The sequence below is a fragment of the Patella vulgata genome, chromosome 7 (assembly GCF_932274485.2).
Source record: "Patella vulgata chromosome 7, xgPatVulg1.2, whole genome shotgun sequence".
NCBI classification, from domain to species: Eukaryota; Metazoa; Mollusca; class Gastropoda; family Patellidae; genus Patella; species Patella vulgata.
In genome coordinates this window covers 7,161,102-7,179,030 of record NC_065885.2, presented here as the reverse complement: position 1 = coordinate 7,179,030, position 17,929 = coordinate 7,161,102, and the positions used below count along the sequence as shown (strand labels likewise).

Genomic DNA, 17,929 nt, shown 5'->3' with positions numbered 1-17,929 from the left:
GACTAGAAACATATTGTGTACGTCACCCTGTATTAATTGCCCATTGCAGCCAACTGTTCCTAGAATTATTTCTTCAAGATAGATTCTCTTTTTTTGTTCCATTCGTATGACTAGACACATGTTGACAGCGTTATCCAGTATTTCATGATACCACAGACTGACCCCCTCTGTTAGTGGTAACTATCTCATTTCCTGACACCATAGAAATATTAGTAGAACGACATTAGTTTAGTTATAAAATATTTTATTGAAACAAAATTAGAACAAAAAATATAAAACATTGTTTCACTAATATAATATTATATTATATACATGTCAGTTAGTTATCACATGATCACGACTACATATCACCTGATAATCGTGACTATTGAATTACAGCTTTATTTACAGTAGTAAGCTAGTTTTATATTAGGATGTTAGATATTACTTAGAGTAAGATTCAATATATCAATCAGGTGGAACAGGTGAGACAGGTGGGACAGGTAAGATATTACTTAGAGTAAGATTCAATATATCAATCATGGGGGTTGGGGGGGGGGGTAAGATACTTGGTTAAATACTAACAGGTGGGACAGGTGGACAGTTGGGACAGGTTAGATATTACTTAGAGTAAGATTCAATATATCAATCATGGGGGTTGGGGGGGGGGGGGTATAAGATACTTGGTTAAATACTAGGGTGCTGATGTGGTTGATAAATCTCTTCACTAACTTAGCACCCACACCACATCACCACTCAAACATTTTACTTTATTCAACCCTCACAACCTAATCAAGAGACAATAAGATAATAATACCTAACCTCGTTCTGGTTCGACCATTATATTTTACTATAAGTAATATCTACCCCCCCCTCCCCAAACACCTCATTGTTCAATATAAAGGAGACCATAAATACATCATATCAATATAATCTCTATATTTTACTATAGCACAGAACCTTGTCCTGGTCTACAACACCAAGTTGTTCCAGGCTATAGTCGTTCTTGTTGTGTAGACTGCCGTAGATCCATGTCCCGCTACCATCTCTATATCCTATTATATCAATCCTACTAATCTTCTTATTCTCCTTCTCTTCTATCAACTTCATTAAATCATTAAAACTGACTTTCTTACTGACAGTTATAGTAACCATATCTTTACCTAGCGAACTATAAATACAGGTTAATATATTATATCATTATCAACTGATATAAATACAGGTTAATATATTATATCATTATCAACTGATATATATGGTGGCTGATTGGTATCATGTTGTGATAATGGGTTATCGGCCATATTCCTCTCAATACTATGATTATATACACTGATCCTGGTGTTGGTCAAGAAAGTTCCCCGGGATTTTGCAGCGTGGTTCCTCCCTGTCGGTAGTGCAGGACGACGGGTCTGACAAAGTACAGTGTCTAGTTGTGTAGATGGGACAAAAAACAAGCTCCTGTGTACAAATTGGCGAGCACATAAAAGAATCCTTCACAGTTGAGTTTCGAAAATTGAAAATTTCCGTCATAGTACTTTGCCTTGCGCATGCCTATCTTCAATAGCCCGATCGGTGCAGAAAAGTAGGAAAATTGAATGAAATGAAATTGTGTTTAACGTTCTACTGTTCTGCTTAATGAAGACGGGCATAGGCTATACAGTGCACTGTGAGGGAAACTTTGCCCGGATAGCAGCGCTATAAGGCCTACTCTTATCTTTAATTCTATCTGTACACGGAACTTCGATTTTTCGTCCCACCCAAAAGACTATACGTTATCCCCGATGAGCTTTTTCGACCAATGCAGTGATTGAACACAAGACCTCAACGTTAGCGAGCCATCGTCTTATTCTAAGAGTCACCGTGACTACCAGAAAAGTAGGACATTAAGCCACATTTCTGGAGAGATTCCTCTTTGACAGTGGTGCAGGACGGGGGGGGGGGGGGGTTGGCAAGGGACAATAGTATAGTAGTTCGGATGGGACGAAAAACCGAGGCCCCATTTACATACTGGCGTGCACGTATAAGACCCCCTGACAGTTTGAATTCAATATAAGAGTAGGTCGTAGCGCCGCTATCCGGGTAAAGTTTCCCTCACAGTACACTGTATAGGGCGTGTCCGTTTTCATTAGCCCAGTCGGAGCAGAATGAAACTAGTTGAAATAGAGTTTAACATCCTACTGTTCTGCTCCGACTGGGCTAATGAAGACGGGTTTATACCATTCAGTGTGTTATGAGGGATATTTTACCCGGACAGCCGCGCTACGGCCTACCGAATTCCAATTGCCAAGGGATCTTTTCCGTGCGCGCCAATATATACACAGGACCTCGGTTTTTTGTCCCATCCGAACGACTAGATAGCTGTCCTTGTCAGGCCCTCCTTCCTGCATCCCTGAAAAAGGGAAACCACGCGGAAAATATTGATGAACTTTGTCGACCAACACCGGTGGCGAAACCCGCGACGTCAAGGCCAGCGAGCCAGCGCCTTAATCACTTAGCCACTGTGACTCCCGGAGCAGAACAGCTGGACGTTAAACCCCATTTCATTTTATTTTATTTCCTTACCAATCAGCCACCATAGATATAAATACAGGTTAATATATCATTATCAATAATCATCTTTTTAAACCTTAGAAACACGAGTATTATAAATTATTTAAATGATAAATTATTGATAAAATCATTGTCTTGAGCCCTTATTATTAAATACACTATTAAATATATAATACTATTTTGACTATGGATATTGTAAAGTACATCCCACTGTTTCACTAGTCAGTATATTATTCAAGTCACCTCTAGTTGGTTATTATTCAAGTCACGTGATATAGAAACTTCATCATTCGATATAAGTAAAAACTTATATTATTATGAACACATTTACTTACATGTCAACTAACTTTAGAATAATATCATTACTCGTATCCCTGATATAACGTCTAGTATTAGTGTTGGTGTTTGTCTTGACTTCGGATTGTTCTACTTTCGTCTTAAATACTTCCAGGTCAGCAACCCTATTTTTCAATTCAGCTATTTCCTCATCTTTTCGTTCAAATTGTTCCTTTATCCGATTCATCTGGAATTTCAAATCTTCCAAATCGGATGTGCAATCATCACTGTCGGTCTGGTTAGTAGTTTCATTTATTGTGTTTGATGTTCCAATATGTACAGCTTGACAATCACCATGTATATTATACATTGTGTTGTAGGTATTGTTGGTAACGGTTGATAACTAGAATAGAAAATAAATAAACAACTAGTCTCTACTTGTAAATATTATTACAACAATATCTCTCTTCTTAGATATGATAATCATCGACGAATCTAAATAACAGAAAGAGAGCTGTAAATTAAGGGCATGCGTTGAATCTCTAGTTTGAGATGCTCGGTTGACCAGTGGCGTAGTACAGACGTTTGTTGATGCCTGGGGACAACTCCTTGACTTAAACACAGGGTCGAGTACTGAAACATGTGAGAAGAGAAGACATTTTAAATATATACAAAAACAGATGAATTAATCTTTGTATTTAAATTAAATATAAATCCGCCACATTTCTATTCTTTATATGTAACATACTCTGGTCTCACTTATTTACACCAGCATGTTGGACTGTGGGCCAAATTTAAAAACTTTCATTGTTTGATTCTATCGGGTTGAAAATTTTGTTAGGACTGGTGGACACAGACAGAAAGAAGGCTCTCTGGGGAATGAAAATGGCACAGTTCCTCACTGAGAATGAACTGGGATTTAACGTCCTTCTAACGGAGGATCAGTATAAAAACCGCGAGGTTGGACAGGTGACTCTACTCCTTGTCAGGTACATGCTCGAATCAAAACCACACCACGTGACTCTATGACAGCCCTTATGATCTAAAGCGCACCTTACACAGTTCTTTAAAAATACTAGGTAAATATAAACCAGTGAACTTGTAAATTGTTACATCAACACGACTCTCATAGATGTAGAGACACTAGTTGTATCAAGTATAGGAGTAAACATACACTGCTTCGTGTACTCACTCGTCAGTATTTGTATTCTACGAGAGATAAGACAGTCATTATCAAGATTACGATGGTTAGTTATTGACGTCATAAACTGACGTGTTATTTTATAAACATGACGTAGTTGTACTTACTGGGGTGGCCATTCTTCTTATCCTTATTATTCTATGACAACTTTCTTCCACTAGAGTTCCCTTAGAACCTTACTAAAGACAAACAGAACTGTATAACACTAGATCAAGGGGGTTCTATAAAAATTACCCATTGGAAAAACACAGTCTATGTATAGTGTATTAATGACGAGTTTTAGTCTTGTATAACCTGTCTCACTACTATTTGCGTTGAGCTAGATCAAGTACGATAAATAATTATAATATTTCTACACTCATGAATAGCCATTCTCGATAAAGAATATAGCCCCGACTTGTTGAAACGAATATAATAAATTCCTGGTGATTAAGATAACCTAAATATATCAATATAATAAATAGTGTTGTAACTATCTGAATGAATCCTCCACAATTGTCTGTTCAGTAGGTGTTTATTTATGTCTGGATAACGTAGTCTATTCTATACAAAAGTAACGGGAAAACCAGTCTATTTATACGTATTGCGTAAGCTTGTAATATGGGCGTCGCCTTTCAATAAATTAATTGAAATGAAAAGTGGTTTGATGGCACCTCAGCTCCAACCGGGCTATATTGCACCAAACATATGGTGAATATTACGAGATAGGCTAAATTATATCGCAGAAAAACATTATAATATGCATAAATACGTATATTGACTGGCATGTTCACGAGTAACTATGGAATAATTTAACGGTTTATTACCGGGCAACGTTCCGACTAGAATTCTTTATCAATATATAGTGTGCTATGATGGAATTTTTGCCCAAACAGAGGCGCTTTGGCGTCCATTCTTATATCGAATTCCAACTGCCAAGGTTTCTATAAAGTTCACGTCAATGCGTACACCGGGATTCTTATTTTCGTCCAATCCTAAAGACTAGACACTGTCCTTGCCATGGGGGATTACGCCGGAAAATCCAGAGGGCAACCTTCAAGGCCAGCATCGGGAGCGAATCCCAGACCCCTGGTTAGCGAAATGATATGAAATGAAATGGGGTTTCACATCCTACTGTTCTGCTTCTAAATGGGCTGGGGGGTTGGATGGCCGAATGGTTAGCACGCGCGCGCTGTATCATACCGTCTGTCATTGAGTCAACTGGCGGGGTTTCGATTCCCCAGTTGAACGTGACAAGGAGTAGGGTCGCCTGTCCAATCTCGTGGGGTTTTTCCGGGTCCTCCGGTTTCCTCCCACTGCTAAAGACCCCTACGCGCAGAGCGAATTATTGAAATAAAAAGATTAAAACATATGTTAGTCCCGAAATGACCTAGTTTGTGTCGAGTGGACGTTAAACCCCATTTCTCTCTCTCTCTCTCTAACTGGGCTAATGAAGACAGATATACGCCATACAGTGTGCTATGAGGGAAATTATGCCCGGACAGCGGCGCCACGGCCTATTCTTATATCGAATTCCAACTGCCAAGGGATCTTTTACGTGCAAGCATGTGTACACGGGACCGACCTCGGTATTTCGTTCTATCCGAATGACTATACATCGGTTGATAGTTATTAATGATAATTAGTCTTGATAATAAATATATGTTAATTGTAGTAATATTCTTTATTATATATACATCGGCACTAAAAAAATATCAATTTTAAAGTTTACAGTTTATAGCACCTAAATAGTGCTTTATATATTTTTTATTATATTTTCATATAATTTAGTACGTTTATAATTCAGTACGTTTGTCGTGTATTTATACGGTTGGTTAATCTGAAAATAGATAATGGGATCTTATTCAAATTACATTAATCTTAGCCATTCATCAAGTTTAGATTTAATTATTAAATGGCGATCGTGTTTCAAGCCATTCAATTCTCGACAACCCGATGGTCTATCTAGTTTATTATTGGCCTGGCATGTGAATAATTTATATAACATTTGAAGTCAAATAAAAACCTTGCTATAAACCGATTTAGTTCTTACACAGTGTATCTTAAATAACACATTTTATGCTTAATATCTATACCTTGTTCTTGATTTATGACAGATTTAACAAAAAGACATTATAGTTATCTATAAAGTTCTATAGAAGCTAGAGGTTTGGTGTACTAGGGGCTAATGAAGACGGGCATACGCCATACAGTGTGCTATGAGGGAAATTTTGCCCGGGCAGCGAGGCTACGGCCTACTCTTATACCGAATTCCAACTGTCAAGGGATCTTTTACGTGCACGCCAATGTGTACACGGGATCTCGGTTTTTCGTCCCATCCGAACGACTAGACAGCTGTCCTTGTCAGGCCCTAAATCCTGCATCACTGACAAGGGGGAACCACGGCGGAAAATCTGGATGAACTTTCTCGGCATATGCAGGGATCGAACACCCGACCTCCAGGTAAACGAGCCAGCGTCTTACCTACTTAGCCACGTGATCCCTTATGATTTGTATCTGTACTGAAATATCATTAGTTGATAATGAATGTTTTATAAACTTCATTCGATATTACTTGTTCTTAACTACAATATACAACAAACGGTTGCCATGCAAGATACGCCCACATTCCCTTTTACTTGTTCTTAGCTACAATATACAACAAACGGTTGCCATGCAACAAACACCCAAATTCCATATTACTTGTGTGTAAGAACAGAAACTGCACGCACGACGAAGATTCTTTTAATTTCATTTTGAATAAAAAAAATGGTTTGTATATTAATTTTGTGTCAGTATCAAACTTTAAAGGAACTTTCCCAATTTGAACAGAGTCTCAAAAATAAAAGTCCAAGTACGTATGAAATTTAAGCGCCAAAATATAGAGGGATGGTGTATTTACCGTGTCTCAAAATTTCAGCTCAAAATATTGAGTCGTTTCGACGTGAACATCAAAAATGCTTATCCGGACACGTAACCCTTTCAAGATTTCGAGTCAATTTTTTCGTTGGGTGACCTGATAATCGATTTCCGTTCCTTGAGAGGTCTATACAGTGAACGACCCATGTGCTGTACTTGATAATGAATGGTAAATTTCACCTACACATTATTTTTTATAAAATAAAAGTCTGGTTTTATCCAGACACTGCATAATACACCAGTTTCCATTTCCAGATGAAGACTGACAGGTTTAAGTTGTTTGAAAACATATCACAAATATTGAGTTAGTTGCTTGTCCCTTGGGTAGAGGATTTTAAGGGATTTTAACACAAAATCAAGCAGTTTTATTTTTCCAAACAATTATCGGGATTAGTCCTTTAACGTATCGTATTCTAGTGTTAATACTTATAAAAAGGGATATTATGGAAGATTAGATAAAGAGATGTCATTTCTCCAATGGCAGACCTTATGATCCAATGCGTACGCGTTAACCATTCGCCCCCCCCCCTTCAACATCTTTTAGCACTGTGTCACCGTGGCTCCCGGGTTAATTAGTGCCGGACAAATGAATCCTCCAAGAAATCTGACATTAATAAAAAATACATGGTAGTTATGAACATCAAGTCTATGTTAACTTATTCAAGGTATATCTATGATGATCACGTCTTTGTTAATATGATACATGGATCACGTGGCTAAGTGGGTAAGACGCTGGCTCGCTGACCTGGAAGTCGCGTGTTCCATCCCTGCATTGGCCGAGAAAGTTCATCCAGATTTTCCGGCGTGGTTTCCCCTTGTCAGTGATGCAGGATGGAGGGCCTGACAAGGACAGCTGTCTAGTCGTTCGGATTGGACGAAAACCCGAGGTCCCGTGTACACATTGGCGTGCACGTAAAAGATCCCTTGGCAGATAGAATTCGATATAAGAGTAGGCCGTATCGCCGCTGCACGGGCAAAAAATTTCCCTCATAGCACACTGTATGGCGTATGCCCGTCTTCATTAGCCCAGGTTAGGAGCAGAAAAGTAGAACGTTTCATTTCATTTCATTTCATGACGACTAAGTCCATGTTAATATGATCCATGGTATAGCCGAGACGATGAAGTCTATGTTAATATACTGAGCGCCATGGAAAACGCATCACTTAGTTTTTCGTATAACAAAATGATCCTGTAAACATATCTTATTTATTTTGCTTCTTATTGTGAACAATATTCAAATGGGAACACATCAATAACAACACATTTGTACACTTATGGATGTTTAATTTGTAATCAACAGTACAAAGTTAGAGGGGTCAAAACCAAAAGTACGACACAGACGTCAGTAGCGCGTGTGTCCTCCACGGGCTCTTACGCACGCTGTGCAGCGACGTCGCATGGAATTTACCAATGTTTGAAAGAAGGCCTGGGGCAAATTGTTCCATTCTTGGACAAGAGCAGCTTCTAAAGCAGCAATGGTGTGCATCTGTGGTCTCCGATACAGACGGCGTCAAATCCCATCCCAGACATGTTCTATCGGTGCCATGTTCGGAGACATGGCTGGCCAGTCCAAGACATTACTGTTGTTAGCAGCCAGGTAGTCCATACTAAAACGGGCGGTATGCGGACGTGCATTATCCTGTTGGAAGTGCTGAAGTTGTGGGTGCGCTCGAAACATCGGAACAACAATTGGTTGCAAGACATCATCAGGGTAGGCTACAGCATTAACGCTACTCCTGCAAATGTGTAGGGCGGTCCGGTGATGAAATGTGAAGCCTCCCCACGCCATTACACTTCCCCCACCCCATCTATTCGTTTCGAAGACGCAGCAGTCTGCAAGACGTTCCCCAAGACGTCTCCACACACGTTGACGGCCATCAGCGTGATAAAGATGAAAGCGACTCTCATCACTCTCATCATTGAAGAGTACACTTTGCCAGTCTACTCTTCTCCATGTCTGGTGTCCTCGAGCCCATATCAAACGCCACTGACGGTGATGATCCCTGAGGATAGCTCCAACGTAAGGTCGTCGTGCACGGAGCCCTACTTCTCTTAGACGACGTCTTACAGTGTTGGCACATACTGGTCCTTGTCTTCCGACGACTGCTGCACCTGTTCGAGTCGCTGGGCAGAATCTGTCTCGCAGATGTGTGACCCGGATGTAGCGGTCTTGAGCCCGGGTTGTAACGCGTTGTGGACCAGGACGTTGACGGTCACGTGTTGATCCAGTAACTCGAACACGTTCCACCAACCTTACAATAGTGGACTGATGACAATTGAAGTGTCTGGCAATAGCACGTGTAGAAATGCCAGCCCTGGACATTCCCATGGCTTCATTCCGTTGATTTTCAGTAAGTCTCGGCATGTCTAGCTCGATTCCTTCACACGTCCAACAACAAATTACGACAGATTCACGTTTCACAGTTCATGTACTGCACATTAAGTTGAAAACATGCTTTTAAAGGGCTCACACACAATGCTGCACGTGAATATTGGGTTTTTCATGTGCATCTCGTGCAATTTTTTTTTTTTTGTGCACACGGCCCGATTTTTTTTTGCGTTTGGGAGCATTGTGTGAAACAATAGTTCATAGTATTGCATTATATTATACATACAAAACCACCTAGTAATAAAATATTTGGGAAAAAAAGTGATGCGTTTTCCATGGCGCTCAGTATATGATACATGGTATAATAGCTATGACGATCAAGTCTATGTTAATGATGCATGGTATACCTATGATGATCAAGTCTATGTTAATATGATACATGATCAAGACTATGTTAATATTATACACGCCCCCCCCCCCCCCCAACAAGGAACACATATCTACCTATTTTAAACTGTAAATAGTAAACTGTATGCATGAAGTAAATATTCACATTTGTGTAACCTGTAAAATATTATATTTAAAATAACAGAGCCTTTGATAAATTAATTTCCTATTGTATTATTCAGCTGAGAAGTGTTATCAGTTGATACAAGTTGATACAATGGTGGGCTGATATAACTGTACTGAACTAAAATAATTTGTCAGGTTAAAAAGAGATATCTCCCTCTCTACGGGACTTATATACAGGTAGGTTGATGTATAGTATGATCGACAGGTACTGTTATATACAGGTAGGTTGTTGTATATAGACGACAGGTACTGTTATATACAGGTAGGTAACATTAAGTTGTTGTATTAGGTACCACACAGCGGATCATTACAAACTGTATTTACACATATCATCCATGTTAAAGTCGCTCCACTGGTTGAATGTCGGGGATCACGTGGCTAAGTGGGTAAGACGCTAGCTCGCTAGCCTGGAGGTCGGATGTTCGATCCCTGCATTGGCCGAGAAAGTTCATCCAGATTGTCAGTGATGCAGGACGGAGGGGCTGGCAAGGAAAGCTGTCTAGTCGTTCGGATGCACGTAAAAGATCCCTTGGCAGTTGGAATTCGATATAAGAGTAGGCCGTAGTGCCGCTGTCCGGGCAAAATTGCCCTCATAGCACACTGTATGGCGTATGCCCGTCTTCATTAGCCCAGGTTAGGAGCAGAACAGTAGGACGTTAAACCCCATTTCATTTCATTTCATTTCATTTGGTTGAATGTCGAACCCTGGATTCCAGTATAAAGTTCTGTCATTAGTCTATCAATGTCGAAATCATTTCGTCCCCTTATATATCTGAACTTTTGACAAACTGTAATCCCTAAGATCGAATATCAAAAACATGCTTGCTATTTCTAACACTAAACTAAACTAAAACGTTTGGAATTTGTTGCCAGAGAGAGAGAGAGAGAGGTCCTCTCGACACAAACATTGTCATTTCGGGACTAACATGGTTCAGTTTTTTTTTTCAATAATTTGCTTGCGCGTAGGGGTCTTTTGAAGTGAGATGAAACCGGAGGACCCGGAGAAAACCAACGAGGTTGGACAGGCGACCCTACTCCTTATCGCGTACAACCTGGGAATCGAACCCACGCCAGTTGACTCAATATGACAAACATTATTGATACAACGCGCACGCACTAACCATTCGTCCATTCAACCCCTCCGCCATTAAAAATTAAAGGATCTTAAAGATTCACAATTTTCAAGTCACCACTAAAAAGGGACTTCCGGTTTGATTTCATGAGTGATAGACGTATTATCAGAATGCACATGTAAATCGACTATAATCGAAGTTATATAAAGCGAAATAGGTATATAAATTGAGCAAAAATGTGCCAGGGTTAAGGCGTTTGTCGAGCTGGACGGACGTGTTTATACGAGCTCTGCTTTGCTTGTAAACACCATGGGTATAATCCGTGTTGCGCTTTGTACTCGGACTTGGATTGAGAATAAATACTTACTTTATTAGCTGCTTGAAATCTAGTGATAAAATGAAGATGTATTTAAAAGATAGTTCCATATTCTGATGACAGATTGAATACGGGACATCTAATTGATGCTATAGAAGAAGTCACTGGTACGGATACTATTTGTGGATGTGTCCCAATGAAAGGATGTTATGAGGTAACGTTTGAAATTTCTGATTGCTTAAATAAACTTAAGGATGAAAACATCAGACTAAATGGGGTAGTATTAGAATATACTTTCGTGGCTTCAACTGTTAAAATAGTATCATTTATGCACATACCACACTATATTGAAGATGGTGAAATTTACGAAAAATTACATGCATGGAATGTCAAGCCCAAAAGCGAGATAAGACGTCGGTATTATAAACATGGTGATCGGAGTATATCTGATGGTACCAGATATCTTAAAGTTGAATTTCCCCCTCATGTCCAGAGTCTACCATATGCGACGAAGTTTGATGGTCGGTCCTTCCATGTAAAACATGATAACCAACTCCGTGTCTGTTATAATTGTATACAGACGGGACATGAAGTTAAAAATTGCCCAAATATAATATGTCATAGATGCAAAGAGACAGGCCACACAAAATTTGAATGTGAATTAACTGTATGTGAAGAATGTTATAAATCTAAAAATCTATGTATTTGTAATCAGACAGTCGACTGTGAAAACAATCCACTAAATAAACCCGAGTCAGGAAACAACAACACGACTACAGACAACAATGAACAAATAGAAGAGGGTGAGATAGAGAAACACACGGGTGAAGTAGACGAAGAAATAGAAAGAGAAAAGACGGAAGACATAGAAATAGAAAACATAGAAATAGAAAAGACGAAAGATATAGAAATAGAAAACACGGAAGAAATAGAAAAAGAACAGGTATGTGTTTCTGTTAGTAGTGATTCTGTTAGTAGTGATTCTGAGGAAAAAGAAGATGAAAACGCTTTCCAAACATATTCAACCAGGTATAGAAAAAGACGAATGAAACTAATTACAAAACAGAGAAAAGGAATCGAGATAGAAAGAAAAAGGTTAATGAACAGACACATAGATTTAAACGCTTGCCGTCGATTAGCGAAGATTCTGAATCTAAAAAATCGTGTGGAACAAATGTAAAATCCAGGATCCCAAACAAATAATAAGTTTGATATATAATCCTTTCCTTTTGTCCCCCAGCTTTGATCATGTGTATATGTGCAGATACGTTCAGAATATTCATGTACGAATTAAATCACTTTCGACGACCTCTCTGATGTACCAGGAATTATTTTCCAGAGATTTCTACAACAGAACTTTTCAAATGTTTTACACGTTTTCAACATTAACGTTTCAAGGGTTATTCCCCTTTAATAAAATTGATCTAACCGTAGCTGCTTGTGGGCATATACTTTTTTACATGCTACATGTATACATTTATGTGCTGGTGTTTCACTCTCTTGATTTTTATTTTAGATATTGTATCACTTTAGATGGATTGATCTATAGAGCCTTCATTGTATATCCGTGTCTGTTAACTAGATGCTGTAAATATAAGTATACATTTATTTATTTGTGATTATCTACAGGTTGAACTCGTAAGCATACATGTATTCGTCTACCTCTCTTTTAACAATAATTATAATGATTAAGATAGCCTCATGGAACGTAAACGGTCTGCGGGACCGTACTAAACTTAATAATGTATTTCATTTCATAAAAGACTTAAAACTTGATATTATATGTCTACAGGAAACCTTTTGGGACGATGTCTTTGTTAATAACATAAAACACCTATGGGAAGGCGAAATTTTATTTAATAACGCCCCGGACGTACACCAGTAGGGTGTGGCTATTCTATTTTCCGTAAAATTCAAATCATGTATTCAACATGTTCATAGTAATACTACTGGCAGAATAATTAAAGTTAATGTTTTAATTGAGGAAAAAACTATTTCAATTTTATCTATATATGCTCCAAATAAGGATAATGATCGTATAATCTTTTTTAATGAGTTAAGTAGCTACATAGATTCGGATAGTTATAGTATATTATGTGGTGATTTTAACGAGATATTAAAACCCTATTTAGATAGAGCGAAGAATATGTACACCAACAAAAGGTCATCCTTAGCTTTCAATTCTTTTTTAAATACCAATATTTTATGTGACATTTACAGACATAAACGCCCGGACCAGTCTCAATTCACTAGACATGCTACAATTGATGGTAACATACGTATGAGTAGGATAGACTATGTTTTAGTTACACGACTAGTCAAAGCGTGTGTTAACACTGTGTATATAACACACACCAGACTATCAGATCATAGTCTAGTCAATATAACTGTAGACTTTAGTGAATGTGAGAGAGGTACGGGCGTTTATTGTTTTAACAACCAACTTCTTAATGATAATGTTTTTTGTGAAAAAATCAATAAGATAATATTAGAAGAATATAAATCAGAAACTTATAAAAATGATATATTATTATGGTGGGATAATTTAAAATATAAATTCAAATCTACTGCAAGGTCATATTCAAAACATGTTAAAAAGAAAGAAAGAGAGATTTATTGGGATATACAAAGAAAATTAAGTAAGGAATACGCAAGAATTGAAAGAACAAATAGTAATGAGTTAGATAGAATTATAGAATTAGAAAATAAGCTAAAGGAAATAGAAGATCAAATTTGTAAAGAAGCAATATTAAGATCGAAATGTCAGTATGCTCTTGAAAGTGATAAGAATTCCTCTTTCTTTCTTCATCTAGAGAAATATAAACAAAATAATAAATGTATTAAAGAATTGTGTGACGATGATGGTAATATTATTAATGATGCTTGTTCTATTTTACACCACTGTTCTTCTTTTTATGGTAAACTGTATAGCAAAGATGTTGACAATATAGATGATATTAATAATTTATGCAATAATATAACAAATACTATTTCTATTAGTGATAAGAACTTATGTGATAAACCTATAACTCTTCAAGAATTAACTATGTCTAAAAATAAGAGCCCTGGTTTAGACTCACTCACACCTGAATTTTATCTGAAGTTTTGGAACATACTGGGATCCTTATTTTTAAATGTTGTGAATCATATATATACAAATAATATTATGTCTCGCTTTATGCGAAAGGTTATTTTATTACTTATTTATAAAGATAAAGGTAATAGGACAGATTTAAAGAATTATAGACCTATCAGTTTATTAAATTGTGATTTCAAATTATTATCTAGATGTTTATCCTTAAGATTAAGAAATGTTGTTTATAGTATTATCTCCCTTGAACAGACCTGTTCAGTCCCAGGAAGAAACATTTTAGACAATATAGCTTCAGTAAGAGATGTCATTAATTATACCGACGATGAAGATATAGAAGGATTCATTTTAAAATTAGATGCTGAAAAGGCCTTTGATAGAGTTTCTCATATGTATTTATTTAATGTTTTAAAGTATTTTGGTTTTGGAGAAAAGTTTATTAAATGGATTAAAATTTTATATACTGATATATCGAGCACCGTTAAATGTAATGGCCATCTATCGCCCTTTTTTAAGTTAACTAGATCTGTTAGACAAGGATGTCCATTATCTGCCCTATTATATGTTTTAACAGCTGAACCACTAAACCTTTTAATTAAACAGTCTACCTTAAAGAGTATACCTATTGTAAATTCTAATAATGTATCCTTGATTTATCAACATGCAGACGATACCACTTTAACCTTAAGTGATATAGACTCGGTAAACTCTGTTTTTAATGTTTTAGAATTATATTGCAAAGCATCAGGGGCGAAAATCAATAAATCAAAATCAGAACTCCTACCTATTGGCAAAAGTGAATATTTAGACTATGAATATAATGTTGATGCAAAATTGTAGCTAACTCCATTGAAATACTTGGTGTACATTTAGGATCTAATGCGAATCTATGTAATAATTTAAATTGGAATGTGAAATTATCGAAAATTAATCAACTTTTAAGATTATGGAGCAGACGAAAAATTACATTGTTGGGTAAAGTAACCGTTATACAGTCACTACTATTATCAAAACTATGGTACGCATCCAGCGTGGTCCCTTTACCTAAAGATGTTGAACAAGAGGTCACAAAGTCAGTTCTTGCATTCCTCTGGCGACGAAGACCACCCCGTATTAAACATACCACTCTTGTTAATATAAAGAATGAAGGGGGGCTAAATTTACCTAATGTCAAATTAAAATGTCAAGCTTTATGTTTAAAATGGTTAAAAAAATTCTGTGATTCCAACTACAAGTATATATGGAAAGATATATTGAATTATTACATATGTAAATATACCGGGTTAACCACTCCTACAGATATATTAAAACTAGATTTAGATAGTAAGCTTTTATCAACTTTACCTGTATTTTACCAATATTTGTTCACTGCCTGGGATGATTTAAATTGTAAAGTTAGACCTGATCCTCTAACTATTGAAGATATATCTATACAGCCAATTTTTAATAATAAATATATCAAGCATAATAATAAAACTTTAGATTTTAAACTGTTTAAAACAGTAGGAATTAAGTGTATTTATGATATTATATATTTTGTACAACCTGGGTTTCTACCCAATCATTCTATAATTGACTATATAGATAATATGGATGTAGATTATGACCGAGATAAGATTATTAATTTGTATGGTATTGTAAAATCATCAATTCCTGAAAGATGGAAATCTATTATTGAAACTCAGACTTCTGATCTGAAAAATAAAGATGTTATCACTTTAAATATTAATAATGTGAACATTAATTCAAGCGAACTTACATCCAAATTATGTTATAGTATTTTATTAAAGAATTATGTAAATGAACCTACTTCCTATGAATATTGGGTGAAAAACAATTTTACACTTAATACTAATGTAATATGGAAAAATGTATTTAAGAATTACAAGAATCCTAGAAGTATAGATCTAGACTATAAAATATTACACAACATTATCTGGACAATGGAAAAATTATGTAAAGTTAAGATAAGAAACTCAGATATATGCCCAGTTTGTAAATTAGACATAGAAAACATTATTCATATGTTTGTAGATTGTGATAAACTTGTTAACCTAAAATCACTACTAAGGGAGATAATTCATGATATTTTGAAATTTAGTATTGATGACTGTACTTTTAGATCCTTCTTATTGTTTGGTACTTATCATAACACAAAGAAACTCCCAACCGAATTATGCAGTATTGTTTTATCATCTGCTAGAGAATCTATATATAAGCGTAGAATGATTATGTTAGATAATGAACATGCAATTGTGAATGTTATAACCCTGTTCAAAAATATACTTAAGAGATAATTTATATTACATAAGTAATTATTTTGATAATAGTAAGTCTAGATTTGTACAAACATTTATTAAACCCTCACTTCTATTTATTTATGAAACAGATGGATCTATAACCTTGGATTTTTGATACCCCCCTCGCCCCCCGGTCTCGAAACACTTTATCGAGACAACCCCTCCAGGGTTATAGTTATTTTAGGGCATATTTATGTTGCCCGGATGGTCTCGAAAACTTTCACCCTTTTAAAACCTTACAACTGTTTGGTTTTAAATTTTCGCTAATCTCTTCGAGACTTTAGGGGTATAAGCTAACATGTATAAGTCTAGTTTTGTTTCTTTATTACAACACCATAATCCTTTAAAACATGTATATAACTAACATTTATGGAGATAAATAATATTTAATATCACAACAGAAACTAGTCAGTAAGCTAAGATTTGAAAATTTATTACATGACACTATGCAGTCAATGTCAATGAAAAAATTTAGGACAAACTTTAATTTAAACCGTAATCTTAAATATAGTTCGATATATGGGGATTTTAAACCTAAGTATAATTTTAAAAAAAAAAAAAACTGTATCAAAGTAATAATGTGAAGAGAAAATTTTATATAATGGATAGAGATAATTGATATTTTTGATGATAACATAAATTATTGACGGTTTCCCCTTGACAGTGGCGCGGGACATGCCTAGTCATTCGGATGGAAAGAGTGGCTGGGGTCCTGTGTGCACCTTGGCATACACGTTTAAAGATTCCTTTGCAGTTGAAACGCATTATAAGAGTAGGCCGACCAGTTCGGAACAGAACAATAGGACGTTAAAGCATATTTCATTTCATTTCCTTTTCCTGAGCTAGTGGGAACAGATCATTGAGAGGTTAAAACCCATTACACTTCTTCCAAATATTAATATAAGAACCTTACTGTTTTACATTTTAAAAAAAAAAATCCTAATCATACAAATTTGGTGACTTTAAACTTAAATTGCAAAAGTGTGAGAAAAATAATAATTTACACGAATGATCGTTAATAAGATTACGACAGAAGTGTAATTCTAGATTATTAATTGGGAAAGCAAAAAATCCTTTAAAACATATACAGAAATAGCAATGGTTGGAAATAATAAATATTTAATATCAAAACATAAATTATCCGGTAGGAAAAAAAAAATGAAATATATTATATTATGACAGTATGACCAGTCAGTGTCAACGAGAATATGTGCTTCAAACTTTAATAAAAATCTTAAACATATAAATATACTGCATTTTTTGATGACTTTAAGCTAAAATATAATAGTGCCAAAATAGAACTATATTAAGGTAATAATGTACAGAGAAAATGTTATATACA

General features: G+C 36.1%; 1 long non-coding RNA gene across 1 annotated transcript; it reads right to left on the bottom strand.

Moving 5' to 3' along the window:
- Positions 1-227: 227 nt before the first annotated feature.
- LOC130013526 (uncharacterized) lies at positions 228-4,294 on the bottom strand. The gene is made up of 3 exons (XR_008788696.1): positions 4,114-4,294; positions 2,865-3,208; positions 228-1,150 (listed from the first exon to the last, which is right to left on the bottom strand). It is a non-coding gene; the product is annotated as an uncharacterized LOC130013526 (long non-coding RNA).
- Between the last annotated feature and the right edge of the window lie 13,635 nt (positions 4,295-17,929).